This window comes from Sinohyriopsis cumingii, unplaced genomic scaffold (assembly GCF_028554795.1).
Source record: "Sinohyriopsis cumingii isolate HCF-2022 unplaced genomic scaffold, ASM2855479v2 utg000452l, whole genome shotgun sequence".
In the NCBI taxonomy this organism is placed as follows: domain Eukaryota; kingdom Metazoa; phylum Mollusca; class Bivalvia; order Unionida; family Unionidae; genus Sinohyriopsis; species Sinohyriopsis cumingii.
This window is the reverse complement of record NW_028315901.1, coordinates 831,096-844,454: the sequence shown is the minus strand read 5'-3', so window position 1 is coordinate 844,454 and position 13,359 is coordinate 831,096. Positions and strand designations below refer to the sequence as shown.

The 13,359-nt window shown below is 32.3% G+C and overlaps 1 long non-coding RNA gene across 1 annotated transcript; it reads right to left on the bottom strand.

The window, feature by feature from the left end:
- Positions 1 to 5,086: 5,086 nt before the first annotated feature.
- On the bottom strand, positions 5,087 to 12,664 carry LOC149774007 (uncharacterized). The gene is made up of 2 exons (XR_016417099.1): positions 7,144 to 12,664; positions 5,087 to 6,661 (listed from the first exon to the last, which is right to left on the bottom strand). It is a non-coding gene; the product is annotated as an uncharacterized LOC149774007 (long non-coding RNA).
- Between the last annotated feature and the right edge of the window lie 695 nt (positions 12,665 to 13,359).

The following is a 13,359-nucleotide window of genomic DNA, read 5'->3' as shown; positions in this document are numbered from 1 at the left end:
GATGCAATGGCTGAATATAATGTTAGACGGACAACTGCTCACTAATGACACTGAAAACTCACCATTTTAGAAACAAAACAGAGTAAGGGGAGATATGTGATACTCACTGACACACAACTATAGCTTAGTATATAGACCATATCACAATCTTTCCATGACATACCATCACAAAATATATTTGTTAGTTACTTTAAAACCAATCGAGATAATACTATTAATTTTGTGACCTGTACATGTAATTTATATTAGAACGTAATGGTTAATCCTTTCCCGACATAAACTGTCTGCATTTATGTTTGTAAAATTACTGCTTTCTGTAGTGACATTTATTTTCATTGAGGATAGATATATCAATTTCAGTCAAATTTATAACTGAGTCAAAGAGCCGCATTCCTTAGCCGTATACATACTGGACTCATGATGAAAGTGTTCGGGTTCAAATCATGCCATCGGATCAAGCCAGATCGTCTTCTATGGCGCGTCTTTTTAGCAAAGCAATTTACTCGAATTGACTCGGCACCACTCCCATCGAAATCATTTGCGTTTATATGCTAGGAATTAATATTTCACAAATGAGAAACACTAATTGTTTTCATTCATTTTGTCTGGATAAATCAATTGTCCGTTTTTACATTCACTCACTTCATCAGCATTTCTTGGCTTATTATAAGACATTTAAGTATTATTTAGAATTGAATTTACAATATTGCAGGTGCCTTGTATATTTTGATTTCGTATTATTGGTATTTAAATTTGTTGAAGATATTACTTAAAATGATGTTTCCATTTTCCTCATGCTACATGTTTTAAAACCTAGATTCGTAATGTAAATCGAAGGCTCCTCCGAGATCAGAGATATAAAAATTGACGTACAATCTTTGGTTTTTTTTGACCTTTTCAAAAATTTATAAAATCTCTAATGAATCACTGACAACGTCAACAGATGCCGCGAACTATTATTTAAATATTAACCAGAAATGGTTGGATTCTATGAACAAGGATGAGTTGCCTGAATATACCAGGCATTGTGAAGCGAAAGCTTTTTTAAGAAAGCAATAGGTAAATATTTGTATCCAGTATTTGGACGACAAATAAAATTTTGGGTGATTGTGCTTTGGGTTTGATTGGTAAGCCTGTCTCTAGTTATGATAGGGAATTAAATTACTTACAGTTAAAGAAAACCGATATATTTCGAATTAAGAAAGCTTTATTTTTTAGGCTAAATGATGCAATTGAAAAAAAAAGAGTGAGACTGAGAGAGGACAGAGAGAGGCAGACGCAGGGATAGAGAGAGACAGAGAGAGAATACAAAATCAGACGCGGAGAGAAGAAACGGAAATGCAGTGTAATTTATGAGATGGCAAGCTGCGCTTTTCCACCCCGTGATTTACAGATAAGTTCTAGTTTTTATGTTAAAATGAACGTTCATTTAGTACCCCTTGTTCAGGAAAAAATATATTTATTTTCTTCGTTTTCAGAAAGTTGCTGAAAGCTAGAAATGGTGACGAGGGCATTTTAAGTTTTTTTTTTTTTTTTAAATTGTACTTTTTGCAAAGTTCGTGACGTCTACAATACTTTGTCTGTACAACATATTATGGACTACAATATGGTTAAGGAAAAGATCTTGAAATGTTATGAGTGCCTTAGTCATACCCACAACGGTTTAGGATTTTGTCGAACTAGCAAGGGAAATCCACAACTATTTGATAGGTTGTGCTCAGCGGAGAAGGATGATAGAGATAATGATAATCCTGGACAGCTCATATTAATTGAAAGGTTCAGAAAGTGTTTCCACATTGACATCATGCCCTTTCTTAATGAGCAATAAGTGTACACTGCAAACTGTTGTTCGCAAAGCTGACGGGGTTATCCATGTTGAATATTAAGCAACACATACTTGTCTCAAAGTCGTTTATTATGAGGTTATTTGCGTCTGTCGAAAAATGTTCTACTGAAAGTGTTCTTATTCTTGGAGTAGACTGCGACATCGTTAACGCTCATCTCCATTTAATCTATTTTGCATCCGGTTTAGTCTCAGGACCCGTGCCTATCGGAACAGAGTCCTCTGTGCCTATACGAAGTGTTCATTTATTACTGGACAATTAACTAGATGGTGATAAGGTCGTGTGTCATCAATTTGTAATTGACAAGTTGATTGTATTGAGATTGAAATCCATGAATTATATTCTTCTTGCTCAGTGTACAGAACCTTGGGAAAATGAGCTTTTGATAATGATGTTGATCAGGAACATATTCCTTTAGATGATACATTTATTTGTCAGTCTTTTGCTGATATTACTTATGCTCGTGGAACTGATCATTCAATAATTAGCTATCACAAAGGTCATCAATTCACTATTTATTGTGTATATTCTAATCAGGCTGATAAAATAAAATCACTTGTCGAACATGAACAAGATATCATGTTTGCTTCAGAGGGCTATTATTGAAACTGAGGCCAAACACGTACCAGTTCGCTGCTTGGTAAAACATGAGGCCCTTGTGCCAATTGTCTACAGATAATTAAACATGCACCAGAAATATTATTAAAAAAACTGTGATGTACTGTTTGGCTTTGATAATGGCGTTGCAACTCATTCAAGTGTGTATTAGTTCAGCTCCTTCGACGATTATTATATTCAGGGATGATCATCCATTTAGTTTCATTAACACATTGAACAATACAAGTTAGAAATTAAAATAATACAACACATACATTATACAGGTTAGGGGACAATAACGTGTCTTCACATGTGTATGGATGTATTGTATTGCTTTGTTGTGTATATATTTTGTGCAATTAAACTGTGCCATTCATAAGACAGCCTACGATGTAATTTTAAGTATTATTGATCACACATACACACCATACACACACACAGACACACACACATATATATCAATGAGACTAAGATTTTCCGTTCGAATGTTTCACATTCTATTACGATCTAAGTCCTGTGAAAATGTCATTATATAATGATTTAATAAAGAAATAATTCATTCCTTTCTAGGTCAGTCTGGTGAAATCCGATCATACAGTGGTATTTCTGAAATCAGATATGATTAGAGAGGAATTATGTATTCCAAATATTCTTTAGAATAGCTATAGTGTCCATTTTTATGGATACATTACTTTGACATTTTATGAATTAATTAAAAACATTTCTGGATTTCATCATTGCATCCTATCAGGATACCCATGACCACTGGATTTTATTCAGGAGTGATTGGACATTTAGGCTTATTTAGAATTTAATTCATAAGATTTTAAGTGTAGTTTTAATTTTTATTTTCTATTGTTGGGAAATAAAAAGCATTTTGATATTTTAAAACAATGTGAGTTTCATAATGTGAGACCTAGAAATGAAATAAACGCCATGGAAGCCTTTTCATATATTTCCATATGGTCCCCTGCAGACTCCAATTTCATAGTAAATAAGAATCTCAACAAATCTTGTACTTACAACAAAGCAACATACAAGTTCATGGATATTATTAAAGAAACGAATCGTTTTGCTCCTGAATTTAATTCTAATTACCCCTTGCTTATTATTTTGGTTAGTGTATTGATGTATGAAGTTTTATGATTGCAGTGCGCTCTCTCTCTCTCTCTCTCTCTCTCAGGAGTTGTTTTACTTAATCCCACACTATGTTTATATTAGGTCAACAAACTAAATTATTGATACTGTTCTATAATATCACTATTTTCAGAAGGAAATGTTAGTCTGGTAAATTATCTAACATTCTGGGCTAATACAGGAATTAACTTCCATCCCTATATCCAGATGCTATCTTTAAGAGGAATATCATTGTTCTATTTAGAGACCATACTTTACTTCAGGATTACTCCAGCGTTTGGACTGAAGTTGATTTCATGTTCATGCTTAAATTCCTTAATCAGTTACAGAGCAGAACCAACTAAGCAGGAAGCTACCTAATGTTATTTTCACGAATATAGCTCTCCGTGTGTTTCATCCACTGCGAGAGATAATTATCAATCCCTAAATTTCTTTACAATCAGTAAGTTGATAATTTAGCTGTTTACAATTATCATGTGTGTTATGACAATGTTTGTCTTCAGTGCTTTGAGTTCGTTTGGAAATTCTTTAACACTGTGACAAGTTTTCTTTATTTTAAATAATAAGTTGTTTACTTTCAAGTTGTTAAGTCCTTTCGTCTATTACATGTCATTTGTGAACAAGGTAAATACATGTTTTGTTTCAAACTATCTTATTTGTTATTCACCCACAAGATATTTTTCGTATTTTTCGTATTATGAACATGGTAGCTTTATAGTGTTTTCAGATGTAAGTGAAATCTATTTTCTCATTATGGATATCAGTTCATAGAAGCGAAGTTCTCACTCACTATATATCCATCTATCCTACTATATATATATATATATATATATATATATATATATATATATATATATATATATATATAGGTGGGTGTGTCTGCGTGTGTGTATATATCAGTGTGTGTGTTTTGTCTCCACTGCCAATATCAGGAGAAAGTTGAATGTTTAAACTGATTTAAATAAATGCAAACCTGTTATGTCTACAATTTTCCTTAAAAGTATTCACCTTTTGACACTAATCGTAGTGAAATGTCTTCATGTTCCAGAAACAGTTATAAGTCATGGTTTTTCTGGTGCTATATTAAGTAGAACGATTTGTAAAACTGTTCGTGTTGAGCTTTTGCAGATATATATGTTGAGGAAAGTCAGGAACGACATTAGATATAACAACATAAGGCATCAAGAGGAAATGTTGAATATATGCATATGCTACAAATAAAAATATTTATATTTTCACTTTCTATTGTGTATGCATTGTGTATGCATTCCCGTTTCTGATTTGCATATAGTTACCTATTCAGTATCAAACAATGATAGTCACATTCAATTTCTAGTATAACATAGGAATAATTTCACGGTAAATTAATGTCCAGATATTCTTACAATAAATATTATCCTAATAGAAATATTACGTCGACTCGAAATGTTTTCATTCGTGACACATATTTGTCAGGACTAGATTTCTAAATTCCTTATTTAATATCAGGGTTAAAGAAAACTAGTAAATACAATCAATATTTTATACATTCAAACATATGTTGAGCGGATAATCTGGGAATTTGTAATTTGATGGAATAATGTACATTGTATCAGATTATAACACCTTTCTCATCATATACAAAAAAACCAAACAAGTATTATAGTTCTTTGACATTGTATTTGTCTGGACTTGGTGATCCATGCTTTGGCATACAGAAAATGGACGACACTGTACCTTCTGCCTTTAAGAGAGATACTGTTTGCATGTTGAAAGCGTTCTCAAACTGTCTAGAATAACATGAATTGGTATATATATATATATATATATATATATATATATATATATATATATATATACGCCAATATAGATATATGCAATCACATCTAATTAAATAGCATGTGTTGGAAGTATAATTCTGTCTATATTACTGGAATAGCATTGAATTGCTGTGCAAATATACGATGCATTAGATATGGTCAATTACATATAAAAAATGGTATATATTCCTAACAGTCTATAATTGGATAACATGGAGCTAATATTCTAATACATTTCACTCATAAGCAGACATTTTTGATGTAATTGTAATAGATAACAATAAAATATACTTATTTCAAAATTTAAAAAAGATGAAAGTTTTAAATGTATGTTCCTAAACTACTTCAATCTCTTTTATATATAATAATGCATACAGCATTGGCTTTTGAATGATAACTTTAGATTGTAAGTGTATTTCTTTATGTAAGTCAAATTTAAGTTTGGTTATTTATTTAATACAAGAAGCAGAGGATAACTTATCAGGTAAAATATCTTCTAAACACAGCAAGATATATCATTTATACACACATTTAGTGACACTTAAATGCCAACCGAAAATGAATGCAAATAATTATTCTAGCAAACCAGCTTTAGAAACATGATGTTTGACTGGTTCAAAGCTTCAGTTTGTGGCAATAAACTCCACCATAATTACTCTAACATACGATTCCATACTTCTCTCCTGCATATTGTTTACTTGGTGCCGCTGAAAATAATATAATTTACCTTTGAACAAAATGCTGTGTTGTGCCTTTGCATGGAAATACATGATTATTTGTTTGCGAATTTCAGAACCTTCTAGCGGGTTTTGTCGAAACAATCTAATTCACTGGCTCTGTTCACTCGGATGTACACCAAATTTTCAATTTTACAACTAATATGAAAATTTTCAGACCCTAATTTACAAGGCAGCTATCATTTAATTTCATTTTGAGAAAAAGTACAATAACGTTGGACAATTCAAAACCAAAATTAATAATATAACATAATTAAACACCTAATTATTAATGTAATATAATGAAATAATAATTATTAATCAACACAATCAAACCCCTAATTAGTACTATAACGCAATCAAACCCTGATTATTAATGCAAAACAAACCCCACAGCTTAAAATTGCGGCAAATAAGCTGTCTTATAAAGCATCTTTTTGAATAATATCAGTATCTGAAATAAACAGTTCAGGTTTTCCTTTTTATTAACATCAAGCGTATTTAATTTGGGAACTGCCTCGTTTTCTTCTGTGATATTTTCTTCACCCTGTTCAAAATGTCCATCAACCTTAAAAAGAAAGAAATTACATATTGTAGACTATATTGAAGCAGAACATAGCTTATTCCTTTTTAAGGTTTACTTAATTTATAATGAAGTAATATCTGGATCGGGATAAGGGAAACGTTGTCCTCTTGATTTACATAATCAGTGTAATTATATTATGCTGCTCTTATATAGGCCATAAAGATAATGTCTCAAAATTAATGACGCATGAAAATCTTCTATGGGTACTTATTGGGGACGGAATATTACTTTCTTGTTGGATGCTTTGTGTCTGCTTAAGGTATTGCTGGTAAAATTATATATCAAAGCATGACTTTTTGTGGCATGACTACTAACCTTAATGAATATTAACTCAAAAATCTAAATTAATATTATTAGCAACCTCAAATATAATGTTGTTATTCGTTGACAATCTGATCTTTCAAGTAGTGCTTATTGTTGTATTCATTCTTGAAACGATTTGTTTTAACTGTAGAAATACTTACTTTCAACTCTTCTCACCACATTGACATTGGAAACCAAATCTGTAGTCATAAGTCCATCCCTGACACTTACCACACTGAAATCCAAAGGGAAAAATTGCTAAAATATTGTAAATTAACATTTATCAAAACAAAGCCTCAGTAGATAATCTTTTGCTCTTTTGTAACATATATTATAACTATTCCTGAATGCATTTACTTAAGCTGTCTTGATTGACATTGTCAAATGTATCTATCCCTAAAATTACCAAACAAATTGCATGCACTATTTACATATATATAAAGATATATATATATATATATATATATATATATATATATATATATATATATATATATATATATATATATATATATATATATATATATATATAAGCAGAAAGCGAGGGGGAGAGAGAGAGAGAGAGATATCACAACTGGGTAACACTTCGATTTTTCAGCAGCCGCAGTTTGCAACTACCACGATACATAAAACATTATATCGCAAATACACACACACACACACACACACACACACACACACACACACACACATATATATATATATATATATATATATATATATATATATATATATATATATATATAAGAATTTTCTATACTCTATGAAGTAAACAAAGTAACTGAAAAAGAACGAAAACCAACAATATTAACCGAATTCGACGACTATTTCTTTCCATGGAATAAAATGTTAAGCATAAAAAATACTTACGTTATTGTGTTTTATGTCCCAATTAATTTCATTATGGTGAGGGATGTCCCAAATAATTTTAACACAGACACTATATATTAAAGGGTTGAAGAAACTTTAATGACATTCCAAAATATTTTAAAAGCCCAAAGTGGTGATGTGCCTGTGATTATTGCATCACAATGATTCAAACCAAGAATGTATCCTTATTTGAAATTTCAATATAAATCCAAGTTTCAATTCCATTTTGAGCACTTTGTATTTCTAGAGAAGAGTCACTTGAATGTAATAATTTGAATAAATAAATTCCTGACCATGCCGGACACAACAATAGTTCAAGATATTCTGCACAGAACTTACCACACGAATAAATAATTTTAAGACAAGCAATATTATGGTCCTCTACCTGACGTCAAAACACAATTGGCAGTTTCCATACAAATCTATTTCTGATGGAACATTTTATTTTGGAAGGATCGAAATGTTTACAAAATAAAATGTTAGTTATATCAGGAAGTTCTATTACTGAAGTTATAATATAAAACGCAGTAAACAGCAGGCTGACCATGCATTTCATGGGGAAATTCCAATGTCCGGGACTCAGTGTAGCGCACTGGATTATCTATACCATTATTGTTTTCCTGAATCAATACTCCACCAACCCCAACTTTACTTGCATCAAAATACATGTTAAATAATTGGAATTTGGAGCTTAATTAAATGATGCACTCTTAGATATGACCTTGAATTATCTAAATCCTTATGATCTTTTTCTGGCCAATACGTTTGTGAGGGGTTCAACGATTATGATTCATATTTGAATACAGTTCAGATGTTATCCAGACTTACACTGAAATCCCATCAGTTGTTTCTTTTACTAATAGGCAAAGTCAATACAGAAATAGACTTGACCTGGTCATCTAAAGTCAAACTTGTCCATGTCCCGCAATATGTCCTAAAAATGTAACTCATGTACGGCAAAACTCACATTTAGCTAAATAAATTATCATATCTGCATCAGTGAGTCTGCTATAAAATTTCAAAATTGTCTCTAAGTGATCGCTCCAGGTCTTCCTTCAAATGATGACACCACTGATGCAAACTTCACAATTATTTAGACAAGACGTAATCATGTTTATTGAACGGTGAAAAGTACAAGGCGAACAGTTCAACCCAAGCGACATCACTTTCAAATTGATGAAGTCCATCTGGATTCACGAACGCTGAAATTTCCTTTGTACATCCCTCGAGTGGAATTTGCTATAATCCTTTGAAACGGTCAAATTTCGTGACACATTTTGCATATACATTTTTATCAATGCGGTCATAGACTCTTGGTAATGGAAATGAATCTGATTTGGTCACACTGTTACCTTTTCTATCGTCAGTGGACTTGCGGGAAGTATTACCTAGTTTCGGCGCAAGTATACATGGTGAAGTCAGGTCACTTTCATGTGGTTATATGCTGAATTTCTCTTTTTGAACGTTCCTGTGAAATAGGCTTTTGATTTTACAATTTCAACATTATTGCATACTTTATTTGTTCGTATGGAAACATTTAGAAACTTGTGATCACACTAAATAAATATCTATTTGAATTCATGTTTTTTTTTTTTTTTTTGGTTTTTGTTTTACTAGAGATATGATAGTTTCTGGCCAAGATTATTAAACATTTTTGAGTTCTGAAGACAGGTTAAACCAGATTCAACACAGTCTGATTGCATTGCTTAAATCCTTACTGTGAGGGGCAGGTACAACTAAATGGACTGTATGATTAACAATAATGTCTCTATTTGTATACTCCTTTAACATACTGTTATTATTTTCACCTCACTGGAATACTGATGATATGATTCAAATAATTTCCTTTCTTTTCAACTTTGTAACGACCAAAGTGTTTAGCCTGAAAAGAATTTTGATGTATGGTCAAGAGAACCCGAGCCATAACACCAGGATGCATTTTCCTTTTTGTAGTTTTGTCAATAATTTCGTTTCTGAGTATAGTGCATATTATTTCTTGCAACTTCACAGGCAATTACCAAATTATACTTAAAATAAGAAAATATTCGAAAAGCAACATATCTATACCTTCATATGAAAGAACTTTGTCGTTTCAATATTTCAGTGGTCGACATTTATTTTAAATGGAATGAATACTAAAGATTCTTAAACTGAGTCTCTGACAGCAAACAACAGAAAATGATCACCTTTGTCTTAATATTTTCTAGTAAGAAAACAATATGACGGGATCCTATTTTTTCAAAGTCTGATTACATCTTTGTAACAACCCCAGATTTCAATGTTATAGGTAGAGGACTTGAATTGCTGTGTGCCCTTTTTATGTATAACTTGCTGCAAAATTACAGACATACAAATTAACTCTTGATCAGACTGGATAGATCTGGAAAGACCAAACTAAATAAAATCATTATCAAAGCTTTTCCTATTGTTTTAGTTTTAACATTCACCATAGAAATTGCCTTTGGAAATCTTGTAGACGCAAAACCTTATGATGAACAAGTAGTGGTTACCTGGCTTGGTCTTATATAAAAGTCCGACAAAGTCTACTATTATTCTGCTAAATTGTTCGTCAAATGCATGACAAGCATGCAGATGAGCCATATATATCTTCTGTTTGGATTTTCCTACCATCTGACGTGTGTTACAGGATCTGCAGTATTTACAAACATCACTTTTAATCTTTGGAGAATACAAATGATTCCAGATAATGCTGTAAGTCCTGTTGATCGATAATAATCCGCAAAATGAGCTTCACTGGCTAAACTAAGAATTTCCTGTAAATACTACTTTTTAACTTCAATGGGATAGCTCAATGGCCACTCGTTGCTAGCAAGTACCTCAGGTGGTCTCCATTTTCACATAAGGACGCATTTGTAACAAAATAGCAAACAGGTACATCTGTTGCTTCGGTGTTGCTAATAACCTTATGTAATACATAGGCGATATCGGGGTATTGTTCCAGTTCGACAAGTTATTGTCATTTGCCACCTAGATTAAAATAGAGAGGGGTAGAAGTTAATATATGATCACTCTGTTTGATATATATTGATTGATTCAAACGATCAACAGACGTGACCTGATTAAAAGCCTGACCAATACAGGTGTCACCTAAAGGAATAATTTATCCTGATTGATCAAATCATTCACAAGAGCTTTCGATGCCAGAGCTCCAATATCTGCACATGCTGGTTATAAATCATGAGTTTCTTTGTTCAATGAACTTTGTGATTCAGACTAGGCTTGTCAGTTACGAGCGGATTAACCACAACCTTATCTCCATCTAGGTCATTGCCTAGTACTAAATGAATACCCCCGATTGGTAAAGTCAACGCTGTTTAGACTGTCATAGATCTTGAGACTAAGTCGGTTGACACATTTACAGCACAGAAGGAACATTACCAAAGCCGCAGTCTACTCCATGAACCAGAACACTCTCGTTACAACTAAAAACATGGCATCATTACCTGATTATAAAAGACTCGCTATATCCTTTACATTTTTGATAGGAATATGATTGGCTGAATCAACCATGAGCGATATTTATTTTTGCTAAATTAATGGTTCATACTTTTCCATAATACGGGCAAACTGAGATTTGACTGAGATTTGTTTCACCTAATACATTTATTGCTTTCAGTACCTTTTAGAAATAAGGTTATTGTGGAAAAGGTCTGTCCTGATTTTGTTGCTTAATTTTCAATTTGTAGCAATCAGAAATAACATGTCATTTATTCTTGCAATATATGTACATAGAAAGAGGCAACTATTTCTGATCAATCTAATCAGACACTTGATTCATAAAGGTTGTGCAAGTTTGATATTTGGAGGTGCTTGTATTAGACTTGTATTTTATTGCAAAAAGACTATTGAGTGGAATAATCCTCGTCAGTCGTATGAGCAGAATTTTAAAATGTTTCCACCTTGTGCTCATCAAGGTCATTCGTAACGCTATTTTCGACGCAATTCGTGAACTCTTCAACTAGGATGAGTTGTCTGAGAGTTTTGTAATCTTGACCGCTTTTCTTGGCTAAGCATCACATATCATATTATTGATCATTTTTACTTGCAGATTCGACTTGGATTTGCCTGTGTTTTCTTTCATAGTTCCTAAACGTTTGTCGATAATCACCAGTTACCAACACATAACCCTTCAATATATCTCCTTTACGCAAATCATAATAAGCACTTTCTACTGACGGGGAAGTGTAAATGTCACGAGCTTTGTTAAAACGTGCACTTTGTAAGAACAGAGTCCAATGCTCCCTTGGCCATTTCATATTTTCATTGTCTTTTTGAAAATGGGGAAAATATGTATCTATTTACTTTTCATTGAAAAGGAGTTCTGCCTAGTATTTGTAGTAACATCAAAAGCTGAACTTGTTTGTAAAGTCGGTATGTGCTTTTCGCTTGCCAGCTCCAATAATTTTAACATATCTTGAAATTCTCTTTCTACCTTTTTTCTCTCTGAATTTCTCTATTTTCTTTTCCACATTGTATCTCTATTTGCACAGGTATATCTTGTTTTACTCTCTTTTTTCCTCTTTCTCCAACTGCAATTATATTTGTCTCGTTCTGTCCTCTTTCTGCAAGTGCATTTGTTATTCTTTCTGTAAATGCATTGATTCATCTTATTTTCTCTTCTTTGTATAACTACATGCGAACTACATGCGTTTCTCCTTTTCTTCCAGTTTTGAAGCGCAAGCCCTCTTAACTAGATTGTCTTTTTGTATTTTAATTGCACTTACATAAATTAGAGCCTGATGGAGACACTAATCAATTCCAGATCGCTGTTATCCAGAGCAGTATTTTCTACCAAATATTGAACCAAAACATTTTCCTTTCTTGCTTCGTTCAAAAGGCTTTTGCCAGGAGAACATAATCTTTACTGGCAGTATGGAAGTATTCATGTCTTTGATGGAGGGTTGTTCCTGAGCATGATTTGATAAAAATTTTATCAACTTAAGAAAACATTGTCAAAGCTTGTTTGTTTAACTAATCGTTTATGTGATTTAATACCAGGAACTTGAAAATTCCAAACCAAGATGAATTTAAATTTCAAGAAGAAGGTTTTCTGAAATATTTTAGAGACATTCGTATCCTAAGGATCTCCAGTTTTCTCTTATGATTCTATGGTCTTAACCAAAATAACAGAAAAAGAGGGAAAACCAGCACGTTGTATACACCTCATCAAAGAATTTATTTTGCTACTATACCAAATGAAAACTGTTAAAACAAAACTGTATTGCGAATTAAATCCGAAATAATCATAGAATGTATAAAGCAGGTCCTAATGATTAATATTCTGAATAAACTTTAGTGGTATTCCAAATTAAAGCCAACGATTGTATTGTTATTATGCTTGTGATGGCCAGTGTCGTAGATATGTGCCAGTGTCATTTGTTTGATCACAATAATACAACAAAGAATGTATCCATATTTGAAATTCTACTATGAATCCAGGTCTTTATATCCAGGAATGTTATTTTTTGGTCCGTTTGTATTTCCAG